This window comes from Caloenas nicobarica, chromosome 2 (genome assembly GCF_036013445.1).
Source record: "Caloenas nicobarica isolate bCalNic1 chromosome 2, bCalNic1.hap1, whole genome shotgun sequence".
NCBI lineage: Eukaryota > Metazoa > Chordata > Aves > Columbiformes > Columbidae > Caloenas > Caloenas nicobarica.
Window position 1 is genome coordinate 3949300 of NC_088246.1, and position 24393 is coordinate 3973692.

Sequence of the window (24393 nt, forward strand, 5' to 3'; positions counted from 1 at the left end):
CAATCATAAAATGTGCAAATGAAAATTTGCAGTTTGAAGAAGGTACGAGGGGGTGCACAACGAGTCACACAACATGTCCCCTTGTCACCAACACACTCTCAACTTGGAACACTTTGCTACACTGCAAGCAGGAATTGAGGTCCCGTTATGCACAAAACCCCACCTCTTCAAAAAAGAGATCGGAAATGGCATTGAGTCAGGAGAAACCTCTTCAGGAACTCAGCTGCAAAGAGATGGTGAGAGCAGAAGTCTCGGCTAGAGTTTGTACACTTAAATATGATGCAGGAAAAACCATGAGCGGGGTGAGATCCAGAGACAGATTTTGATGACATGGGATGAGCCTTTGCCTGCAAGACGTCGTTAATTCAGTGTTCATTCTTTCTGGATTTTGGAAAAAGCATATATCTTCCTGAGAAAAAGGCAGAGAAAGAAAAAAAAGAAAAGATCTTTTCATGTCTTGTTTGAAAATATGTGAGCTATTCCTCTATCCATATATTTCCCAGTCAAGTTTGTAAGACAGAAGGCCCAGAAATCCTTTGAAGGAGCAATTGTTTGATGTAAAATGCCTTTTGGATGAAAATTATAAAATAATTTAGCATATTAAATTTATTCTTGCCTTTTCTTATTAACCCAGCCAGCACTCTCCCCTGTTTTACTCCATGTCTTGTTTAGACTGTAATTTCCTTTAGGTTGGGAATGGGACCTGATTAGTAGTGTATAAACAAGTAATTATGTACTTTTCTAGTCAAATTAAAAATAAATAAAAAACAAACACAAGAAGACAGGAATTACTTGTCTTGATAGTCAAATGTTTCTTTTTCCCAAAGGGAAATAGATCTTAGGAAATTTTATCTTGGCTCATCTAAAATACCATAGATTCACTTTGTTTTGATTTACAGTGCTTCTTGCCTTTTTATTTTAACCTTAAAAAAGCGTGAGGAGAAGCGTGAGAGATTTGCAGAACACTTGCTGTAAAAATAAAGATGAAATGTTTTCAAAACACCTTGACTTTTTTAAAGAAAAGTTTTAACTCTCTGGACTTAAACTATTGCCAAATTCATCTCACATCTATAAATAACTCAAGTTTTCACTTTATAAATTAATTCATACAGCTCTAACTTTGATCAGGGTTGGCAAAGCACTGTGTACTTTTACAACTTTTTTCTTTTTGTATGCAGTAAATTTTCTACCAAGTCCATTAGCAAATACTTCACTGCCACATCTTCACTAAAAATGCATGCCTAAATGGGTTGATTGCGCATTTACCTCAACGGCCTGGTATTTACTTTTGAGTAAATATTTTATCACCTTTAAAAAAATAAGGCTGATTCATCATCAGTATTCTGAAAAATGGCCTTGTGATAGATTCAAATAAACTTGATCATAGATGTAATTTTAAAAAAAATCTCATCTTTTTTCATACTGGTCCAAGAGGAAAGACGTCTATGTAAGGCAAACCTCTGGAAAAAGTGTGTCCAATAGCTAAACCACCAAAACACATGTGATCTTGGATTTGTAGTGCTGGTGTTGATTTGCTGTGAGCTTTTAAGAAAGGTAGGTGGATCTGTTGACTGAAGGACTATTTTAGTGCCAGATCTGCACTGATTTCAAGCAGAGTCAGACATTGAAGTGGGATTTAGTCTCCCTAATAGATGTACTTGACCTCAGTTGAGATGTCCTAGGGTACCCCTTTTAGCCAACAGCTTTCACTTCAGGTAACACAGGTCCATGTAAATTGTACGTTGGATCTGCCAACCCCAAAACAAGTACTTCATCTATATTAAGTTCTCTAAAACAGTACTAGATACTTGAAAGCAAACAAATAGTAAGTTTGCAGATGACACCACACTGGCTGGATCGATGAGCTGAGGCCAATTGTCTGAGGTTTAACAAGGCCAAGTGCTGGGTCCTGCACTGGGGTCACAACAACTTCAGGCAGTGCTACAGGCTGGGGAAGAACAGCTGGAAAGTGCCTGGGGGAAAAGGCCCTGGGGGTGTTGGTGACAGTGGCTGAACATGAGCCAGCGTGTGCCCAGGTGGCCAAGAGGCCACCAGCATCCTGGCTGGGACCAGCACTGGTGTGGCCAGCAGGCCCAGGGCAGTGACCGTCCTGTGCTGGGCACTGGGGAGGCCAAACCGCGAATCCTGGGTCAGTTTTGGACCAAGAAAGGCCTTGAGGTGCTGGAGCGAGTTGAGAGAAGGGAACGGAGCTGGGGAAGGGGCTGGAGCACAAGTGTGATGGGAGCGGCTGAGGGAGCTGGGGGTTCAGCTGGAGAACAGGAGCTGAGGGGAGACCTTCTGATCTCTGACCTGCCTGAAAGGAGCTTGGAGCATGGAGGGGTTGGTCTCTTCTCCCAGGTAACAAGTGACAAGGACAAAAGGAAATCGCCTCAAGTTGCAGCAGGAGAGCTTTAGTTTGGTTACTAGGAAAACCTTCTTCTTGGAAAGGGCTGTCGGGCACTGGAACAGGCTGCCCAGGGCAGTGGTGGAGTCACCATCCCTGGAGGTGTCTACTATAAAAAGACATGTAGATGTGGTGCTTAAGGACATAGTTTAGAGTTGGACTTGACAGTGTTAATGGTTGGACTTGATCTTAAAGGTCCTTTCCAACCTAAATGATTCTATGATTCCATAAAAAACATAAATGAACAAAGAGTGGGATGTATCTCAACTGCTCTCTCAGTGGGACACATTTTCCTTCATTTTAGCTGGGTAAGAGCTATATACTTAGTCTGAACTGATTTTCACTATTCCTTCTAGTCCACAGAGAGTTAGCAAGCATCAGCCCTGAAGGCTTTCATCCCACTTCACTGAGTGTAGCTGGACCAGTTCAAACTAAAATATCTCCTATTTAGCTGAGGAAGGTCAGTGATGTGTGAATTTAATGTCTAAAGACCTTTAACTGAATCATCAAGGTCAACAAACAGACTCACATTGGAGGCCTTCTAGTTTATGGCTCATTTTCCACATTAACTAAATAAGTAAATAAATAACTCAAACAATCGCAGCAACCCTCCTTCTACTTCCCTGGTGATAACACTAAAAACCCTCACATATCACAGCCGTCATTGCTATAGGCTAACAAAGGCAGCTGGGATAATAATAAAAAAAAAAAAAAATCACAGTTTTGAGCATCATTAGGAAACCAAAAAGTGTGTCTTTTTTTTTGTTGGTAGGTCATCAGTTCAGCTGTCATGATGGTGAGCTGGGCAACAAGTTCAGCTGCCTTAATTCACCCCCCAGCTGACAAAATGCTCCTGTCTGAAAAGACCCCTCAAGAGCTCTGGGTCTTGCCTGCCAAGGGGGATCTTCCCTGTGATGAGAAGTTAAATAACTCTCCTGCCTTGGTGTATTCATCCTAGAAAAGCTTGAAGTAGACTTCATAGATAGCTTGGTACAAACTCACTTTATGACTTGACGTCTTCCCCAGCTCTGCTTTTTTTTTTTTTTGCTGAATTATTTTGTTAGGTGCAGGGGGTTTTTGTTTGTTTCTGTGGAAAAGGCAGAGATTTTGACTTTTGGCATCTTTCACTGCAGCTGGCAACTGGCCACGCAGACATGGGGCTGAGGACTACACTAATTCACATTTCCCTTCCAAACATTTTAGATAAAGGGAAAGCATGACCAGCTCTGGTCAGCTCACATTAACATGAGCCAGTGAACAGTAATCCAGTTTCCTGGGCATACCATTGTGGGTGAAGCTGCACCTCAGTAAACCCTCCTGGCATGCCCAAGATACCACATAAAAATTACAGTGGGTTTGTCGGGGGTCATTTTTCCTGCACACACTCTGAAACTCTGAGCAGAAAAACTAAGAGAATGTTTTTGTGGATGTGATTTCCTGCAGCTCTGAATTCTGATGCAACTCTCATGTGGAATTATCCCCAAAGTCTTTATTAATGAGAGTTTTCCTTCCCACCGGATCCCAACAATTGTTAGGGGATTACGGCGCAGCCTGCTACTGCAAAGAAAGCCATTGTGTACACTCTTTAATTAAATACAGTTCAAAGGATTGTCACAGACTGAAGGAGCCACAGAAGTGTTTAGTCTCATCTATGGTGTTTGCCACCAGCAGGGCCAGGGTAACCACGGGCCAACTCCTTTGTTCACATGGCAACTCCTCAAAGGCAGGTGGGGTTCACAGCTGCAGGTAAGGAGGACTATGAGCCCACAAGAAGTGATGTGAGCCTCAGTAACAACTTTTCTCCTGATCCCAGAGTGTTCCTGGGCTTATCTGGAGCTCACTGTATGGAGACTCCGGCACAGATGGGGACCAGGGTGACCACAGTGATAACAGGTTTTGGGGTCAAACAAGGAAGGAGGAGAATTGGAAAGCATACAGATGATGAAATCATATCCCTCACCCATTTCTGTTCATCTCCCAGAGCCTACACAGTAGAATCACAGAATAGTTTGGGTTGAAGGGACCTTCCCAGCTCCCCCAGTGCCCCCCCTGCCATGAGCAGGGACATCTGCACCAGCTCAGGTTGCTCAGAGCCCCGTCCAGCCTGGCCTGGGATGTCTCCAGGGATGGTTCACCCACCACCTCTCTGGCCAACCTGGGCCAGGCTCTCACCACCCTCAGTGTAAAAAATTTCTTCCTCATGTCCAGCCTGAATCTCCCCTTGTCCTATCGCAACAGGCCCTGCTAAAAAGACTGTCCCCATCTTTCTTACAGGCCCCTTTTAAGTACGGAAAGGCCGCAATAAGGTCTCCCCGGAGCTTCTCTTCTCCAGCTGAACCCCCCAGCTCTCCCAGCCTGTCCTCCCAGCAGAGCTGTTCCAGCCTCGGGTCATTTCTGGGGCTCCTCTGGCCCATCTCCAGCGGGTTCATGTTTGTCCCGTGCTGAGGGCTCTGGAGTTGGAGCAGTGACATATGGGTACGCTTCCCGTTATCTGAATGAAAATTACTTACACCATTACTACCTTTCCATAGCTTCCGTGAAGGTAGTTACGGTATAAAACACAACCATCAGTTGCCTTCCTACAGTTTCTATAATTTGACTTCAGTCACTGCTGCAGGTGGAGATTCTTAACCCTTTTTCGTGTGGACAGCAAAGGAAATGAAAGATTTAAGCATGCAGGTCTTATTTGAAGCCTCAGTAGCATAACCTAAAGGACCTACATCTGGCTAGTTGCCAGAAGAGCTCACCCTTAATTTCAGTCCAGGGCCTTCTGTTTATGCCACTATTTGCAGGAACACAGGACTCAAGGAACTTCTCATGCAACAATCGTGGCTTTGATTTCTTCCATAACTTATTCAGCTCTGTCTTAAAACTAGATTTTCAGTTTCTTTTTAGTTTCTTCCTTTTGAACAGCCTCAGGAAAATGCAGTTTTGTTCCTAAAAACCCTCTGAGTCAAAAAGGTAGTGTTCAAGTGCAAGAATGATAAAGAGAGTGGACCAAAGGAAGACACTGACAAAGGATTTTTATCTATACTGATGGGTAACGAAATTTCCAACAATATCACCGTCAAATTTAAAAGCTGCAAAAGCTCTCGTGTTCTCAAGCAAAGAAAAAAAAATGAAGCTATTTATGGAGTGTTATAATTATTTGCACTTCTAAAGGACCTTTGTCTAAGAATCCAAAACCATGTTACAAATATGCCGTGACAGCACAGGAAAGTAAATGTTAGATACCAATAATATGGGCATAAAGTGAGAGATAAGACCAAGTTCAAAACACATGAAACACTCTGTGTTTAAAAAAGGACTTGCAAAACCAATGTTTTTTAAGAAGAGGCAAGCTATATTTTGCTATGACCTCTACTCATGTTGTAAATACGCTACTCTGCAACCAGCCATCAGTAAGGGATTTTCAGAGCACGGGTACCGGCATTTGTCCCTAGGAGACTTTCCAAGTAAAAGAGATCCAGGCAAGTACCCAAATATCCTGACTCTCGCTTTGCTGTTCAAACCACTCCATTTTATGCCTCTGCCAAATATAATCATGCCAATAACAGACCTATCATTTGACGAGGAAAGCAGATGTCTTTTTTCCAGCTTGTCTAAGCAGGGCCTGTTAAACAAAGGCAACTTGGCCAAATCAATCCAGCAGCTTGGAGGCACGGAGACTTCATTTAGTCTGATTGTCCCCGTTCTGTGCGAGGGGTTGGAAGATCAAGGAAACGTGCAGAGTGTTTTGCAAAGAGCTTGGAGAACTAGAAGGAAAGGCAAGCTGAGCAGCTGTGTTTCTTAACTCCTTAGTGACAAGGTTGTATATGTGTCCCTTGGAAAGCAGAGCTGAATTAGGATCTTAGGGAAGAAGTGACACCCTGGCACTGGAGCAATGACATATAGTGATTAAAAAGAGAGGCAGCACTTGAGTAAATTCCCACAACTGAGTAGGAGACAGGTCTGATGGCTGGCTAAGCACACTTAGCTCCTTACTTTAAATTATTACCTACGGTATGAAAGTATGAATTTCCTTTCCAGACGAAGGATTTCAACTCAGGCTACTGCAGAAATAGAGGGATGCTGTGACACTGAGATCAGTAGTGTTCAGATCTACAATTCAGAGTAAAGAGCAAAATGTTATAATATCTCTCTTATGGTTGAGAGACAATAAATAAGGAACAATAGTGATTATCCCAAGAGTACAGCAAAGGAAGGAAAGAAGTGGACTCCACTGCCTCACTTCTGCAGAAATTGGAGGGCAGCAAAGTAAGTTGCAGTTTTCCTTGACCTACTGGTCATTGACTGCTTTTAATTTCCTTTTGTCTTCGGGTCCAAGGAGCACCACCTGGCTGAGGAAAAATCTGTTCCTTTTCTTAAAGATTGCTGAAAGTCTTAACTACTAAACTGATCAAACCTTCTGGAGGAAATCCAGCTTCAAAGCTCAGACAATCATAGGAACAGCAGAAATACAAAAGAAATGATGATCTAGAACCCCTTGACCCTCAGGACTCAGAAACATGATTTGGGGATCCATGGGCAAAAAGTATGTGTCTATAATGTGAATGTCTACATCTGTCTTCTTCACACTGATCGTCATTCCTCACCTGAAGAGAGAAGCAGGCACTTTTAGGGCATAAGTCACTTCAAACTGAAGGAACAGTCTAAAATAGGTTAGAGGAAACGTACCCTATACCGCTTCATCCAGGGAGCCTTGGGCAACTGGCTGAGGGGCAGGTGTCTACACTGCAAATATCTAAAGTTAAAGACATAAAACCCACAGACCTGGGCTAATGTCTAAACTGAATGATTCCCCTCCAGACATCCCCATCCTTCCCCAGCATACTCCAAGAGAAGATGGGAGATGGCACCTGGCAGGATCCCTATAGAGAAGCTGAGTGAAAAACTAGTAAGTGCTCCAATTTGTTTACATCTTGTGTTGTTTTCAAGATATATCAACTTTGAAATGCTGCTGTTCAAAAAAGGCACTTGGCTTCAGGATAATGTGCAGGCACCCTGTCAATTGCAAGCTCAGAAGGGGTTAGAAAGGCCTTAATGGATGTCTCAGCAAAAGCAATGAGTTACTTGTGCTCATTCTTGTCTCCAGGATCCTAACTCCTGACAAAGCCTCCATCCATCCATCCATCCATCCATCCATCCATCCATCCATCCATCCATCATGTCTGATTCTTACCCTGGAGAACCACAGGGTCCCCCACCCAGTCCTGCTCATTCTTTACTGCATCTCCTGTTGCTTCAGTTCACTCCAACTGTGGCACTGGAGCATTTTTTTTCCTCCTGAAACCAACTCAGGGGTTACTACCCACCAGGTCCACCCACCACAACACGGAAAATGATTTAGACTGAACTCAGATCTGCTCAGATGGCCCCAGAAAGTTGTAAGGCTTTGGGTGGGGTGTAAAGCAGAAGGGGTTCCCAAAGCCAGAGAAATGGAGACCAGCAGTTTGGACAACACCGCAGGGAATCAACAGCACATCAATAGGCAGTTCATTGTCACAGGAAGATGTGACAAAAGAAGAGCTTGATCAAAATCCCAGTGAAGTCCCTGTGGTTCCTTCCCTGCACTTCACATTCCCTGCTCATTGCCGGGGGGTTGGACTAAATGAACTTTGAAGGTCCCTTCCAAGCCAAACTATTCTATGATTCTATGATTCTCAGTCATCCCCTGGACCTTTCTCATTGCTGGGGAGCTGCGTCCACGCCTCATGTACACAAAACCTTCAGCAAATAGGATCCCACCAGCCTCCTGCAAGTCTGGCTATTGGATATTATTTATATCCAGGGAGCTGGATAAAGAACGCTGGATGTTCTCTACTTCTCAGAAATAGTGCAGTGGTCTGGTTTGAGGAACACTAGTTTTGATTAGCAAACACAGGCAGGTTCTTTTAACTTTTAGGGGAACTGAAAGCTCTGAGAATGCCTAGAATTCCAGCGTTAATCCAGTGTTTACTGCACCATCAGTAGAGCAAGGGCTGGAGTGACTGACACCAGGCTTGCCCACCATTCACCTCACAGCTGCAATAAGCAGCAACTTCACCTGAAGCTCTGGGGTTGTCTGGAGACAACACATTTCCCTTGCACAGCTTTCTCATCGCAAACTTAGTTTTCTTTTTTCCTTTTTTTGCATGCACTCCGGGAAGGACTGAACAGCAAAGCGGTAACATTACAGAGCAGGCTTGCAGCCAGCATCCCAGGCACGGCTTTTCCTAGGCAGAGCAGGCACTCTGAAGCCCAGTGGCAGCTACCAATGTGGATAAAAGAAGGTGTTTGCCATTTATTGGGTGCCCTCTCCTTGTTTTACCATGGCAGGCTTAGTATCTCCAGCTGAACAGTCAAAACCGCACATATTCAGCACATGGAGCACTCAGTGCTTGAAACTTTCCTGAGCTCACTGGACGGTAAATGGCTTTAGGACATGGATCTTCCAATCTTCTGATCCAGCAACCATAAGAAAAGGCAAACTGGGTTTGTCAAGGTGAGCATCACTTCTCCAAGAGCAACCAGGAGGAGACAAAGGAACAAGAAACACAGAAAATATAAGAAAAAAAAATCCATAGAATAATCCTTCCTGTGGCGTATGTCTTCCAGCAGTCACCACAGCACCTTTCTATAATGCAGTTGGTGATAAGGTTTTAAGCTCCTTGGCTATTGATACCGTCAATATTTTTTATTAAACCAACATTAGCACAAATTCCAATGACTTTACTACTCATACATCACTTCCAATCCTGAAAAAGTGCCCCTAACAGGGCTTGTTTGTGCCACTATTTAAAGCTTTCTATTGAAATACAGGTACATGTTTGGAGCGATCTATAAATGCATCTCATTTCAAAGAGTTGACTTCAAAAGACTGATTATCTACAAAAGAGAGTACAAAGAATACAAAGATGCTGGCAAAAGATGAGTTTGGTTCATTCAGAGATCAAGAAGAAATGAATCTTCCCTCTTTCAAACGAAGTAGAAACGATTCAGTCAACAAGGCTCTGGTTGAGGATGTTACTTAGGGATTTATATAGCATCCTTTATAAAGCATCAGATCTCTCTATAGAAAGATTCTTCATGGATGGTTGGAAGCATCCAGGTATGTTTTCTAGGAAGTAGAGCTTACTGGGATGAGGTCCCTACCTGGGCTGTGTTTCAGAAGAAGGGATCAAGTCATTGTTCTTAATAATGAGGGAGTCAAGAATACGCCAGTGATTTGGAGTCACTCCAAGCACAAGAGCTGCCATCTTTGACAAATCAAGACAGGACCATCCTTCCTTTCTTTATCTGAGGATGGAAGGAAGCAAAATGGCAAGTAACTTGCTAAAATGTGTGACAACCAGAGGGAGCATTGCTGCCACAAAGAACAAAGATTCACAAGAATGGGGAAAACTGTGCAGAGAGCAACTGAAGAGATCCTTACCTAAGAGAGCATAGGATGGAAACTCAGAGACAGTCTTGATTTAGAAGAATAGAACATGCTGGAGATCACTGTCTTGTTCTCCAGAGCTCTCCTATGTTTGGGAGCTTTGGATTCAGGTGCTGGTTTTGATAGGAGAAGGATGAAAAAGGTTGTAGCATGGAGGATGTTGTTCTCTTCTCCCAAGTAGTAAGTGATAGGACAAGATGAAATGGCCTCAAGTTACACTAGGGGAGGTTTAGCTTAGATATTGGGAAAAATTTCTTCCTGGAAAGGGCTGTTGGGCATTGGAACAGGCTGCCCAGGGCAGTGGTGGAGTTGCCATCCCTGGAGGTGTTTAAAAGGCTTTTAGACGAGGTTCTTAGGGACATGGTTTAGTGCTAGAGTTGGGTTATGGTTGGACTCGATGATCCTGAGGGTCTCTTCCAACTGAAATGATTCTATGATAACTCTCATTGTGCCCAATGGCTATTCTACATAGAGAACGTAATATATATGAGCAATTGATTAAGAGGAACATATTCTCATTGAGACTTGCTAGACTGAATAAAGATGGAGATTTTAGGAGGGACTTACACTCCTGGAGGACACAGTAAACAAGAGCTGAAACTACCAGCATTCACCCTACACGATTTTTAATGGTCTGTGTGAAGGATCAGTATGAAAACATGGGAATAATTCAAAACATGGTTCTGTCCTTCCTGGCTGAAAAAGAAGGACTAAAAGCTACAGGTTAAACAGGTTGTAACACGAGCCTAAGAGCCTTAGACATACATGAGAATTTAACAAATATGACATGACACATGCTTACACATGCTGTCTAAACCAGGAATGCATGCAACACTTCCACCTGAAGAGAGCACTGATGCCTTCCCAGGAGCCTGAGGGCCACATCTAATTTCTCTTCCAACCTCCCTCCTCGTAATAATGCTCAGGAAAGACTCAAGATCCCAAAATGTGAGGATGCTGTGACGGGGCTGCATCTCAACTACTGCCACTCCTGCTGAGTACACAGCTGAGTGTCAATTGAAACAGACAAACAGAGCAAAGTGTCAGATGCTAGAAATATCTGCATTACAAATCAAAGCAACCCAGTGGCAATTGCCACGGTTTGAACAAGACGAGGCTTGGCCAAGAAAAGAGTTTACCAATGGCTTTAAGGAACCAAGGATCTGATTATCACCTCATGCAAAGCTACAGCTTTGCTTCCCATCGGTCCCTGGAGAAAAGTCAACTTGCAGCTGCTTTTGACAGTGCAACTAGATTGTGATGAACCAGCTACTCAGGCAGATAATTAATTCTACTTTATTGCCCTGGGCACTTTCTGTTGTCATTCCTTACCTGCTAACAACATGGATGAGGGAAAAAGCTCAGAGGGAAGATGTTTTTGCTTTGTCTATTAAAAGGGAAAATATACAAGGGCAGAAGTGACACAGAAAAAAAATGGATGGCAAACCCAAATCCTAGCATTACAGTATCACCAGACCTCTGGCTGTAGATCTCAAAATGTTTCACAAAGGTGCTATCTGTAGCCTCTTCGGACAGATAGAGAAACCAAGGCAGAAAGACCAAGATCATGCAGCAAGTAACTTAGTAGCTATAAATAAATAAAAACCAACCAACCAACCAAAAACACCCCCCGCCCCCAACCCCAAACACAACCAACCAACAACAAGCAAACCCACCAAACAAACAAAAAACCCCCAAACCCCAACCAACCAACCAAACCAGAAAACAACCCACAAAAACAAACCCAAACCAAAAATGTCAGGTTGCTCTAGCCGCCACCCAAAACTCCTTCCTTATAAAAAAAGATAAACAAAAGCAGTCACAGAAATCCCTAAATACTTCACACTGTGTTACCATCATTTGCACGTCTCTAAAAGACCTTCCCATGTGTCAGTGTATGATGATGTCCACCTCTGTCAGAGATGTCCCGCTTGGTATGAAATATTTAAATGTTCTCCTCAAAATACACAGTGAAAAGAGAGCACAGAAAAAGAGAATTTGGGTGGAAACAAGAGTGGGAAAGGAGTCAGCCCTTGTTTCACTGGAACAAGGGAAAGACTTCAGATCTCACTGAAGAATATTCACTATGAGGAAAATAATAGATTAGATAATGAGGAAGATAAAACCTGAGCTGGACATTAGGAGTGATCAGAACACCTGGACAGAGCAGCTGATGGCTCTGGAAAGATGATGATGTTTCGAGCAGTAGAAGGAGCAGTGAAGCTCCAAGCACTGCTAGAAGTCTGGCCTTTGTTGTCAAGACCAACACAGCCAAGCAGAAAAAGTCTTTCTGTGGTATGAATAAAAAGAGACCCGCAAAAGGAAAAAAAAAAAAAAGAAAAAGAAAAAAAGAGAAAAAAAAAAAGAGATTGCTATGCAAAGTGCTGAAATTCAAGACAAAACTAAACATAGCCCCCAAAAAAGAGAAGTTAAATGCAGCCCCAGCCCCCACTTCTGTTCACTGGCTTCTCCAATGACTCAGAGGTAAAAATATGATTTTACTAATACAAAGTGAAATAATTACACATGGCGAAAATGACTTAGCTTAAATAGTTGAGAACAACAACAGGGCTGACTGTGAAGGCAAACAAGGGCATGGAAACTGTTGTATATGAGGTGAAAGCTACTCAAAAGAGAACAACGTGCTCAGATTGGAGGGTGGGAGTGGTACCATCTGGCTGAAAGTCAACAAATGTAATGCTTTTTTATAGGTAGGAAGTAGAGGGGAAAATAGATCCAGACAGCTATCAGCAAATAAATCTGAGCACAAAAGTACACAACGCTTTTGAACACCACTTGAAGGAAGGAGTAATTGAAAGCACAGCAGCAAATGGAGATTTGGATAAAATACAACATGTGGTTTATCAAGAGTAAATCATGGCAATGTAACTTATACTTTCTCTTGATAAGATTCCTTTTTTTTTTTTTGAAAGGAAAAATCAGTGGATCTAATCTTTCCTAATTTCAGTAAATAGTCTGATGGCATGCCAAAAGGAATGACTGCCTTAATGATAGATACAGGAATTAACACAACAACTGGAAGGAAACTAAGGAAGTGGCTAGAAATGAAGACTGCAGGTTGTGTTGAAGGCAGAAACAGAAGGAGGTCTTGCACTGGTATTAGTTAAGGATCCATTGGCTTTTATAAGGATGGAATGAAGTGATTAAAAGAGAAGAGGAAAGAGGGAGCGACCAACAAAAAGGTCCATGAGAATCTGAAACCTCTGGGGGAAACGACACTGCAGAAAGACCTGTTAGCTGATTGAACTTGAGGGATACCAGACCATATAAAACAAAGCTGATTGACTAAAATATTATAGGCAATACACTCTTCTTCACATGGCCTCTCTCTCCAGCAAACACCTCTTGGGGCATCTTCTGAATATCCTCATAGATTGAAATGCTCCTTGGTGGCAAATGGTCAATGCAGATCTGCCTACAACTGGAGATGGGGGTAAAGGGAGGGATAATTTAAAGGATGATAATGGTACCTCTGGATTAATCAGGATTAATCAGTCCACCACAGCCACCTCCTCCATGCCTTAGCAGCACCTATCTGACCTGCAACTGTCTCATCCAGAGCCTGATCTTTCCTGGCTCCTCTCCAGCATCCTTTGATGCTGTGTTCTTGATCACATCAGTTCAAGAGATAGCAGTGATACCAGATGGCTGCCCCAGAAACTGTAGTCCTGCAGACTGGCTAGATTGGCAGAAAGCCAGGGGGGGGAAAAAAATAAAGCAAAAAAAGAAAAGAGAAAGGGAAAGGAAAAAGATACAAGCTAACTCAACTTCGGTTCTGAGGAAGAAATTATGAAACCAAGGCAAAAATGTTTTGCTGTCTCCCCAGAACTTCTTAAAGTATGTAAACTGAATAAATTGAGAGACAAGTGTAGCATAGTGAGCAGCAAGAGTATCAATGAGGAGCACAGGGAACATCTCCTTCCATGGCGTTCACCTCCAGGAGGGCGAAAGAAGGAAGACGAGGAAAACTGCTGTGAAGAAACCAGCCTTACCTGTTGCTTATTCAAACACAGAATATAATGCGGGATAACAGAAGAGGAGGCTTTCAGGCATCCCTTTGATTTCACTGGGATTTCAGTTCTCAAATGAGCTTGTGAAGCAGGGTGATTTCAGACTGACAGCTCTTCTGGGCATGCATTAAGAAACATAGCTCTGCACAAAAGCAATTACAAGAGTGGCCAGTTTTGCTAATCTAGCCTAGGAATCTACTGATACTCTCTCAGTGGTACTGAGCAAAGATTTCTGGCTTTGACAGAACAAATCGGAGACAGTCAGATGCTCTGGCAAGCTGAATGCAAGAGCCTGAGCCCCAGAAAAAAGTTCAATTCTCTATTAGGAGCACTGGTATTATGCCTCCAGTTAATTATCATGGCCTGATTAAGTAATTCTCCCCACTTGTAAGCTGGTGGATGTTCATCCAACATTACAGCAAAGTGACATAGGTGTGAGTTACCCCTTATAACTACTGTTTTAATGACCTGGTCAGTAGCAAGTTCGGCTAAAGGAATATGCCACTACTGGTCAAGGCAAGGATTCAGCAGAGGTATCCTGGTGACTACAGGAGATCAGGTAGTGTCTGGTGTTACATCATCAGGTCACACAGATGTTGTCTGGAAGGTACCTCTGGAGCACGCTGATCCAGCCTCCAGCTCGAAGATGGATTAGCACCAACGCTACTCCTGCTCGGCCACAGATTTCTCCTGCCAGGTCTTAAAAACCTCCAAAGATGGAGATGGCACAACCTTCCTGGGTGACTGTTTTGCTGCTGCATGACCTTTGTAGTATAGAAATCTGTCTTATTTGTAAGTGCTCTTCCAGTATCTTTTCAATACAACCTTGGGGACAACACAACTTGAGCTAAAAGAAGAGTCGTACAGCCACCTCTTGTATGGCAAAAGGTCATCTACATAGTGAGGCATCCACTTTTTCACCTTTAAAAATAATAACCAAGAAAATTGTATTGGGAGGTGGTAGGCTTTTGGCAGGGAAAATGGTAAGACACAAACTTCAGTCAAAGAAATTTCTATGGACTTGGAAACAGCCAGGATTTCACCCAGTTTCCAGGTAGCTAGCACAGTATATACCCTGGTTAACTGACTCTGCAGACACTGAAAATGGCATTATAATAATGATTCAAGGTATGGAAAACCTGCTAGAACAAACCAAAGCATCCCAGTTGAATATATATATGCATACATATACATAAATCTAACCAGTTGCAACCAGTAAGTGCCTAAACCATAAGAAAATTTCCTAACAAAGATAACTATTTAATGTGAAAATAAAAAGGCTTAACGAATTCCTGTGACTGAATTTTCTAATGAGACAAATAATGATTAGAAGTAAAGCATCACTTGGGAATGGTTGGATGCTGACTGGCATGATTTATCAGAAGAGTCTTTCAAGATTGTCTCTTAAAAACATTCACGTCTGTTTGTACTGCAGGTCCAAAGCAGAAACTAATGGTTGGAGCTATGCAGATGGTCAGACTGAATTTCACACAGTCAAACAGATGAGCTCCAGAGGTCACCTCCAACCTCAACCAGCCTATGATTCTGCGTGAAAATTATTTCAAGTAGTCCATAGAATCATAGAATCGCAGAAGAGTTTGGGTTGGGAGGGACCTTCAAAGCTCCTCCAGTCCCACCCCTGCCATGAGCAGGGACATCTTCACTCAGATCAGGTTGCTCAGAGCCCCGTCTTCTTCCTCATGCCCAACCTGAATCTCCTCCCCTTCAGTTTAAAACCATCACCCCCTGTCCTATCACAACAGGACCTGTCCCTAAAAGTCGGTCCATGAGAAAAGGGAGCAGGTACAATTCATGTTCAGAGGTAGAGGGCAAAGAAAAAACAACAAAGATTAGGAGGGTCCATAAGGGACAGACCATTTTATCCCCGTGTGATATGTAAGAAGTCCCAGTAATGGTTTATTGACAAGTGTTTGTCCCATTCTCTCTCAAGTGTCCCCAGTGACAGAGACTCCGGTGTCCTCATAGTCCCTAATTAATTCCTAGGCTTCTCTCTGCTGACCATCAGAAGGATTTCATCTGTTTTGTGAAACACTAAATTTCTGTGGCTTCAATTCAAGGCTCAAATTTCTACTCCTACCCAGACTGGTTATGGAGAACAGATTTTTTTTCCCCCACTTCTCACTTGCAGTAGTCTTTTCACATACTTAAAGACAAGTTGTGATTTTTCCCTTCAGTGTGAGCGTTGTTTTTGTTTTGTTTTGTTTTTTAGGATAAACATCCCCAGTTCTTTCATTTTTTCCCCCACAGCATTTTTCAGACCTTTCATCATCCTTCTGGCCCTGCCTGGACTCTCTCCAGCTTCTTCAAGGGCTTTTATCCCAAAATGGACACATCTGCTCCAGTTAAAAGTCTAGCAGGGATCACTTGCCTCTTCTCCCTTAACCAAAACAAAAGTTTGGTTCCAGTTTGTTGTTTATGTTACTTGCAGCCTAATATAATCAGCAGCCAAACATAAGTGGGGTTGCCTACATGTTCAGCTGCTTCTCTGAACCCTTGGCATGGAAAATAGACTAAAACATGCAAAAAAGCATGAGAAATTCTGATTTTGTAGGCAGAAAAAAAGAGACTCACAAAATTGAGGAGGACAAGATGTTTCATCAAGAGCAGGAACCAAGAGTAACTTCCAGATTCCTTATCTAAGTCTTAGTAACTAAATCACCTTTCAGCAAATTCCGGTAATATCAGTGCAGCAGGTAAGCGTCACACTCCAATGAACTTTGTGTTGCAGAATAACTCACAGATGAGCAGGAAAAATAAGCTGCAAGCAATAGCATTGTCCCAGAGGAGAAGCAGAAAAAGTATCTGAAAAGGGTCTCCCCCTTTGTACCTTCCAACTCCCTCTTTGTACCTTTCAGCTCCCTAAGCGCAGGGTCCAATATCTCTTGGATATACACCTTCATGTTGAAATAGAAGGGGAAAAATACAGCTTTGCTCTGCAAAAACCAACAGTGATTGATAAAAAAAAGAAGACTTCTTAAAAAAAAAACCCACAGCATTCCCTGATTTTAGTTCCTCTCCATTTATGAAGCCCAGCAGCTCACATGCAAACACACGAAGCTCACGGAGAGAATCACAGAATAGTTTGGGTTGAAGGGACCTTCAAAACTCCCCCAGTGCCACCCCTGCCATGAGCAGGGACATCTGCACCAGCTCAGGTTGCTCAGAGCCCCGTCCAGCCTGGCCTGGGATGTCTCCAGGGATGGTTCAGCCACCACCTCTCTGGCCAACCTGGGCCAGGCTCTCACCACCCAGACAGAACTCCCCAGATAAGCAGGCTTCACAGCATACCTGGGAATTTCCTGGTTATAAATAAGGATTGTATTGCCTTCAAACATCAGGAAGCTTAAAGTAACATTGAAGGAATGGAGGTAACCAGGGAAATCATTCTGCAGAGGAAGCACCTCCAACTACTGTGGTTTTACTTTTGTTCCCAGGGTTTGTACAGCTGACCAGGATCATTCAGCCAACGGACCTTGACACCATCCCCTAAGCAGAGTCACCCTAACATCTGAACCTCTCTGTCCCTTGGTATGAGTAGATATGAACACAGTATCTGAGGTGGACTCCGTTAACACAATACATTACTGCTGTTGAAAACGCTGTTTTCCACCCTCGCCTGTCTCTGAGATTTCAGCACCACTGAGCATTGATGGGAGCAGTGCAGGTCTCCAGGGAGCCATGAGTGAAGCTGTGTGAGATCTCCTTGGAGCAGCCATGGAGCACCTACCACCCCAAGACACTGCACCCCATGTTCAACCACAGGTGCTTGTTAGGTGGGTGTTAGCTCTGGCCAATGCTCACACAGCTGCAATGCTTCTTCTTCTTCTCATATCACTGATAGCTTCCGCAAGCATCTGACTTGATCTGAGATGGCTTTAGCTCTTCATGCTCTCTCCTTCCTGCTGAGCTGCCTGTGCCCTTTTAGTTCATTTGTGATACATAGAAGAGAATCACAGAATCATCTCGATTGGAAGAGACCCTCGGGATCATCAAGTCCAACCATAACGTAACTGTAGCACTAAACCATGTCCCTAAGAGCCTTGTCTAAATGCCTTTCAAGTACCTCCAGGGATGGTGACTCCACCACTGCCCTGGGCAACCTGTTCCAGTGCCTGACAACCCTTTCCATGAAGAATTTTTTCCTAATATCCAATCTAAACCTCCCTTGGCACAACTTGAGGCCATTTCCTCTTGTCCTATCACTTGCTATGATATTGTCCATGATATTCTTTCACCTTTTTGCCTGAGACAACATCACATGTTTGGTTGTTGGGCACTGGAACAGGCTGCCCAGGGAAGTGGTGGAGTCACCATCCCTCAAGGTGTTTAGAAGATGCATAGATGAGCTTCTTAAGGACATGGTTTAGTGACAGTGTTGGGTTAACGGTTGGATTTGATGATCTTGAAGGTCTTTTGCAACCAAAATGACTCTATGATTCCATGTTAGTGATGTCTTGCTTGACACTTTAACAGCAACCGGTGTAAGGTCTTTGCCTGCAATCCCCAACCAACATCACTGTTTTGTTAGGGTATTAATTCATGGTGCATCTGGAAATCAGATGTCACCTGCTAAGCCACCCATATATACTTTCTGTTTCTCTAACAGTAAGTCCAGCCAAGTGTATCCATCCAAGGAACATAAATCTCACAGCTTCAAGAAACCCTGGATGTATGTAGAGATTAAACTGTACAAGCAGACTTAAAACCCCGTTAAAAATCACTCTGCAATAGCTTAAGCTGCTGTCAAAGTTTCTAGACACAAAGTGCCTTAGGGGAAATAACCACAAAACCGAAGGCAACTTAAAGCAATTAAGGTGCATCATTAAAAAATAAAAATAATAAATAAAAAATTCCAGTGCCTCTTCCCTCCAAAGTTTCATCCTGAGCAGAGGTTTCTTGGCCACATTACAAACTCCTGGAAGTCACAGGTTTCCCACAGAAGGCATTCACCACAGAAACAATTCAAGCACGGACACACAACAAACGTATTCCAAGAATTTTTTGAAAACATTAACTGACGAAACCCAGCCAAGTTTTTAAGCTTGCCATCCAAGTCACATGAGTAGGAATATGTTCTATAAACACAGACATTTCTCTAGAAACAATGATACCTAACAGGAGATCCCCATTTCCACGTATTCTGCTTACTGACAGTTGAGTTTAATATAAGGCACGTTTATTTTTCTTCTCTGGTTATTATTGTTTGTACTAACTACAAAACTGTTAATGAAGCAGCACTTAAATTGTTTGTAACAATGTTAAAACTATCTCGCTGTGAAGCGAATGAAGTTCCCCTCTCAGATCCTCTCTGTGAACTGTGGGAAATCTTGCTGCACTGGTTATAATGTTTATTAGAAGTTGATTTTTGAGTAAACAATTGTAGCAAATTGATTGCTGCACTTACGCACTCCGTTGATCCTTCATACCTTTTCAGGGAATGTGTGCCTACACTTATAGAACAATGTCATTAAGATGATGTTGTCTTCTTCCTACCTCCAACTTCTGACCTGCATCTTCCAGAAAGCAACTCCAGCATGATGTGGCTCCTTATTAAAAAATCCCCACTGTTCCCCAAATTATGGTTCTTTAATAAAACCTGTCTTTGCTCCTCTTGTGACCTGTATGTCCTACCTGACATGCAACCTTCTCCTCTTGATAACTGAACACCAGCCCAGTGATCAGGTACCTCCTTCACCACCCACCCTTGGTTGTCCTATTTGCACATCTTGCTGTGACACAGGTCACAGTTCTTCTGGAAGGACAGGTCAGGTGGCCAAAAAGATAGTAAACCAAGCCAAGCATGCTTTCCCAATCCAAATGATTAACTTTGAGTAAAACGTAATCTCAGTTCAACTATGAATTAAAAGGGGGAATCGGAAGTGAAAATAAATAAGTAAACCAACAACTCAAACCCAGCAATATTTACTGAACAGAAGAGAAATAAAATTGAAGAAACATAAATCATGTACCGTGAAGCTTAGAAGCATTATATGGGAACCTTTAAGACACCAGGAAAAATCTGCAGCTGGTAAAAATAAGAGAAGTTGTTATTTTCAGGGTTGGTTTTTTGGTTGGTTGTTGAGTTTGGGTTTTGTTGCCCTTTTTTTTTGGTTTTGTTTTTGTTTTAAACAAAATCTTTACAACAAACAAAACGTTACAGATGGTAGGGTCCAGTAGAGGAAAGTTCAACGTGTGATTTTGATCTGCATTTGGAAATCAGCAGGGCAACATGCATGTCTCTGATGATGATGAAGCAGCTTTTTCCAGTCCATTAGTAACAAAGGCAGATGTTAAACAACATCTACGAGAGATAAACATTTAAAATCAGGAGGCCTGGATAACTTGCACCTAAGAGCACTTACAATAGCTGGCTGAGAAGGTCTATTTGGATACAGCCAAATGCAAAAGTTGCACTCAAGAAAGAACACATTCAGCACAGACCTGCAGTATGGCAGCCGGAATTCAAGCAAAGAAGTAATGTGGTGGAGGATTTGGGGATTAAAAGAGGTAAATAACTTAGTGTGAATTCCCAGTACGTGCTGCTGAGAAAAGGCTAACACAGCTGTTTGCTGTATAAACTGAATAGCATGGAAGAACAAGAAGATAATACTCCTTTTCTACATAGTATTGGGAAGACCTGTGCTGTGACACTAACGTTGGGCAATTTAAAAGGCAATAAAGACCAAGGGAGGGCTTGGAAAGGAAACAAAAGCAATTAGAGGAGCTCCACATCTTTCTGGAGCAAGACCTGGATGTCCCCACTAGAAGATTATCTCAGTAGACACTTAGGTTAAGTAAACTCAATAAGGTCTTGAATGTCTCCAAAGACAATTTAATCCATCAGAGAAAGGCACAATGGGATGCAAAGTGGAAACCTATAAAAATTCATAACTCTTTCCAGAGTAACTAGATTAATAGAGCAATAAAAGGGGAGATAACAGTGCCAACTTGTCCATCTCAGCTCCTGAAGAGTCCAACGAAGTGTGAGTTACGCTTAATCAGAAACAGGTTGTTGGACACAACTTCTTGGAGTTAACTGGTGAAAATCAGTTGCTTTCAAGAACTAGCCAAATAAAATAACCTACACTTCCCGCCAGGGATTACTCTAATCTTAATATAGTTACAACTGCACAGACTGCTGGGGTTTCTGATGTCAGATCTTGGCTCGGGCACTGAGACATTACTTTCTACTTGGATTTTCTCAAATAGCTGCTGCTTTCTAATCATGGAAGCCCACTTGCTCTTGCTGCTGTAATTTTGGAAAAAAAAAAAAGACATTCAAATAGTGAAATTTCAATAATGTTCTGAACTACAAGAGGAGGAAATGCTGCACAGAAGTCCTTACAAACTCCACTTTAGGGGCACTGCTGTTTGATTAAAGCCTTTTTGTTGGAAAAAGCTTGATCAAGGTCTAAATATGCATATAGTGAGGAAGAAGAGACAAAGCAAAGTCATATTGATACTGCTGGAGCCTCTGGGTACTGTCAATCCCCAAGGTTTCATAAAGAAACTTGCAGTATTTTCCCTTTGTCTAGGCATGGTTAGTGCATCCCAGCCAATGGAGAAGAGGCAGCACCAGGCTTCTGCTTATCATAATACCAAACTTCTGTAATCCAGGAGACAAATAAATGAGAAAACCAACCTTTTGAAATTATTTCATGATTTTTGCTGCTTGTTTGGCTTCTTTAGCTCTTGGAGTTCCCCAGAGCGAGTGGCAGATATTATTTCACCAGTGCAGACTGGTGATGTTGAGCTGGTCTCTGTACACACATGAATCAACACAGACATATCGCAACTCAAGGCAGAATTCTTTCATCTGAACTTTACTGCACAGTCCCATGTGAAATACTCAAGCAGGGCTGGGACAGGACATGGGCTGGTTGGTACAAGAAAGGGTGACTGAGAGACTTGTGTCCTCTGCAGGGACATCCGGGAGCCATAAGTTATCTGAAAGCCCCCAAGTTATCTGCAAGGCCCTACCCCTGGGCAGTAAAATCAAATCTCAAAGCTCCAGTGACCATAATGAAGTGACTGGAGTTAGATGCCTTTATCTGCAAACCAATCCCACCTTGAAGATATCTTTACAGCACAAAGGGAGGGTCTACATCCACTTCTTAGTAACAGACGAAGGATATTGGGGGTGTAGCTGTCCTTCGCATAACATCTTCCTCTGTTCCTGTTTACAGGAGAAGGAAATCCATCCTAAATGAAAGAGCTGTCCTGCCGTTTCAGAGAAGAGGTGCGATTCTTACTTTTCTTTGCTATCTTCTAGTCTTCGAAGCAAGAACAACCATGCCATCAGTTCTGGGTTTGCAGTATTGAGCCAAGGAGACTCTGGCTGCATCTGCTAGTTATGAACTATTTGGATGTACTTCACCTAACAAAAGCAAATGGATTGTGCAGTTCCTGTGACTGCAGACATGCCGTGGGACAGCCCTTCAACCCACTTGCCATCTTAGATGCCCCATCCGTTTAAAGGAGGGTTGCGCTATGCGTGGCTTATCAGACACATCTGGGTGTCAATCTGGGAACACGGACCCAGAACACATCTGCAGTGCTGGGATGTCACAACCCAGTTGCTTTAGTCTGCCTGTGAAGAGTTTAAACCTTTTTTCCTGAGGCTTATCTGTGGCCAGAGATGAAAATGCATCTCAGTGGTACGAGCTCATACTGCCATGGCAGAGACTGCTCCAGCTAGAGAAGATCTTCCAGAGAAGGTAATGCAGGCTATTGCCAACAGGCATCATGTTTGAAGCCAGGAGTCCTTAAGAACTTCTTCCCAGCACCACAGCCTACCCGCTAGACAAGTGAAAAACGAGGATATTCTGTTCAGCAGCCCGTGCCTGCCCACCGCAATGAAAAACTGTCCTCACCATCATCTGCTTCTTGCCATCAACTTCCCTTAACTGGGTTTCCTGCCCCAAGGGGTTGCTTCCTGCCCACAACATCCCATTCTGAGCCCTGCACACATTACCGAGGACTGCTATTTGTAGACGAGAATTTATGGCACTTTGACATAGTGCAAAGCTGCAATGCTTTTAAACCACAGTGAAACTGGCACCAGAATACAGCTATGCCTTGTACATCCCTCACAGGTTTATCAATCTACGAGCATTCCTGAGAGAAAGTAGCCTAAGTGTGAAAATGCAGCCTTGTCTCCTCTTTTCATTCCTAAATTCCCATCCTCGGGATCAAGGGAATCACACAGAAGACATGGCAGTGGCATAGGTTGAGGGAAGAGAAGAAGTAACAAAGCCTAAAATAAAATTTTAGTACCTTATTACAAGGCATATATTTTAATATAAAGCCTATTATTTCAATAATCATAGTTGCATTTACTGTCACTTGTAACTGATATGCTTTACAAGTGAGGAGGAGTGGCTCTTCATCCACAGCTTTCCTGACGTGGGCAAAGAGCCACTTAAAAAAATAAATCCGCAAGACCTTTCAGAGTTTTGGGTGGAGTTTATTATTTTCATAGCTAGCATGCTCGTTATTTGGACTTAGTTTGAGAACAAGCAGATAACACCCCAGCACAGAGCTAATGTTTTTAATTGCTCTGGTCTGAGAGCCAAGGACATTCTGAGAGCTCTGCCCACAGAGATGGGGCAGAGCTTGACTGACATCTAGACTGATCAATAAGAGTATTCCATTCCATCAGCATCAGGCTTTGTATATAAGGAGTCAGGGCCTTTAGGTGGGTGCTGCTCTTCGCTTTCTCTTGCTTGCTCTTGCTATCGAGCTGGGGAAGTTTGGTCGGGACGTTTAGCTCGGCCATTTTCCGTCAAACCAGCACAGATGGTTAAGGATCTCTTTCTTCCCCAAGCGCTACCATCCAGGCTTGTCGCCAGAATATTCTTATTTTGCCAGAGGCCGCTCCATACTTCCACAATAAAATTCACAGCTCATCATACGGGCGAGGGTGGGTCACACGAGCTGTGCCACCCACCCACCTCGAGCTGTTCCCTGAGGAACATCTCACGTCCCACAGCCTCTGGGCCATGGGCAGGACTGCTGTTACCTGCACTACATTTGGGTTTCAGCTCTCCAGGGCTGCTCCTGTCACAATTTCCACGAGCATTAAACTCAAAGTCAGGTCCTCAGACGGCACAGCAATGTTAATGTCAGTGAAGTTAAGCTGATTTATTCCAGCTGAGGATGGTGACTGCAGGGTAGGATTTTCCCAAGCACAACTGTTAGTTAAATTCCTAGGGCTGAAGGACGATGTGACCAAGAGCCTGCGTGCTTTTATCTTTCTGTTTCCAGTGGCAGCTCCTGCTCGGGAAAGGGATGTTGAGGCAGATGCTAGAACTGAAGTCTTGTACCCGTGCTGTTTGCAACGATCCCGTGGGCCTTTTCATCAGAATCACACTGTCACAGGAACTCAGCGGCATTTTCCTTAGAGGCAGAAAGGAGATCAGATACTACTTCGATTGGGAAAAGTTTCTCTATTTTTAGCTCCAGCAAGACCATCGCAGGCACAAGGTGCTGGATTGCAGAGGCTGAAATAACCACCT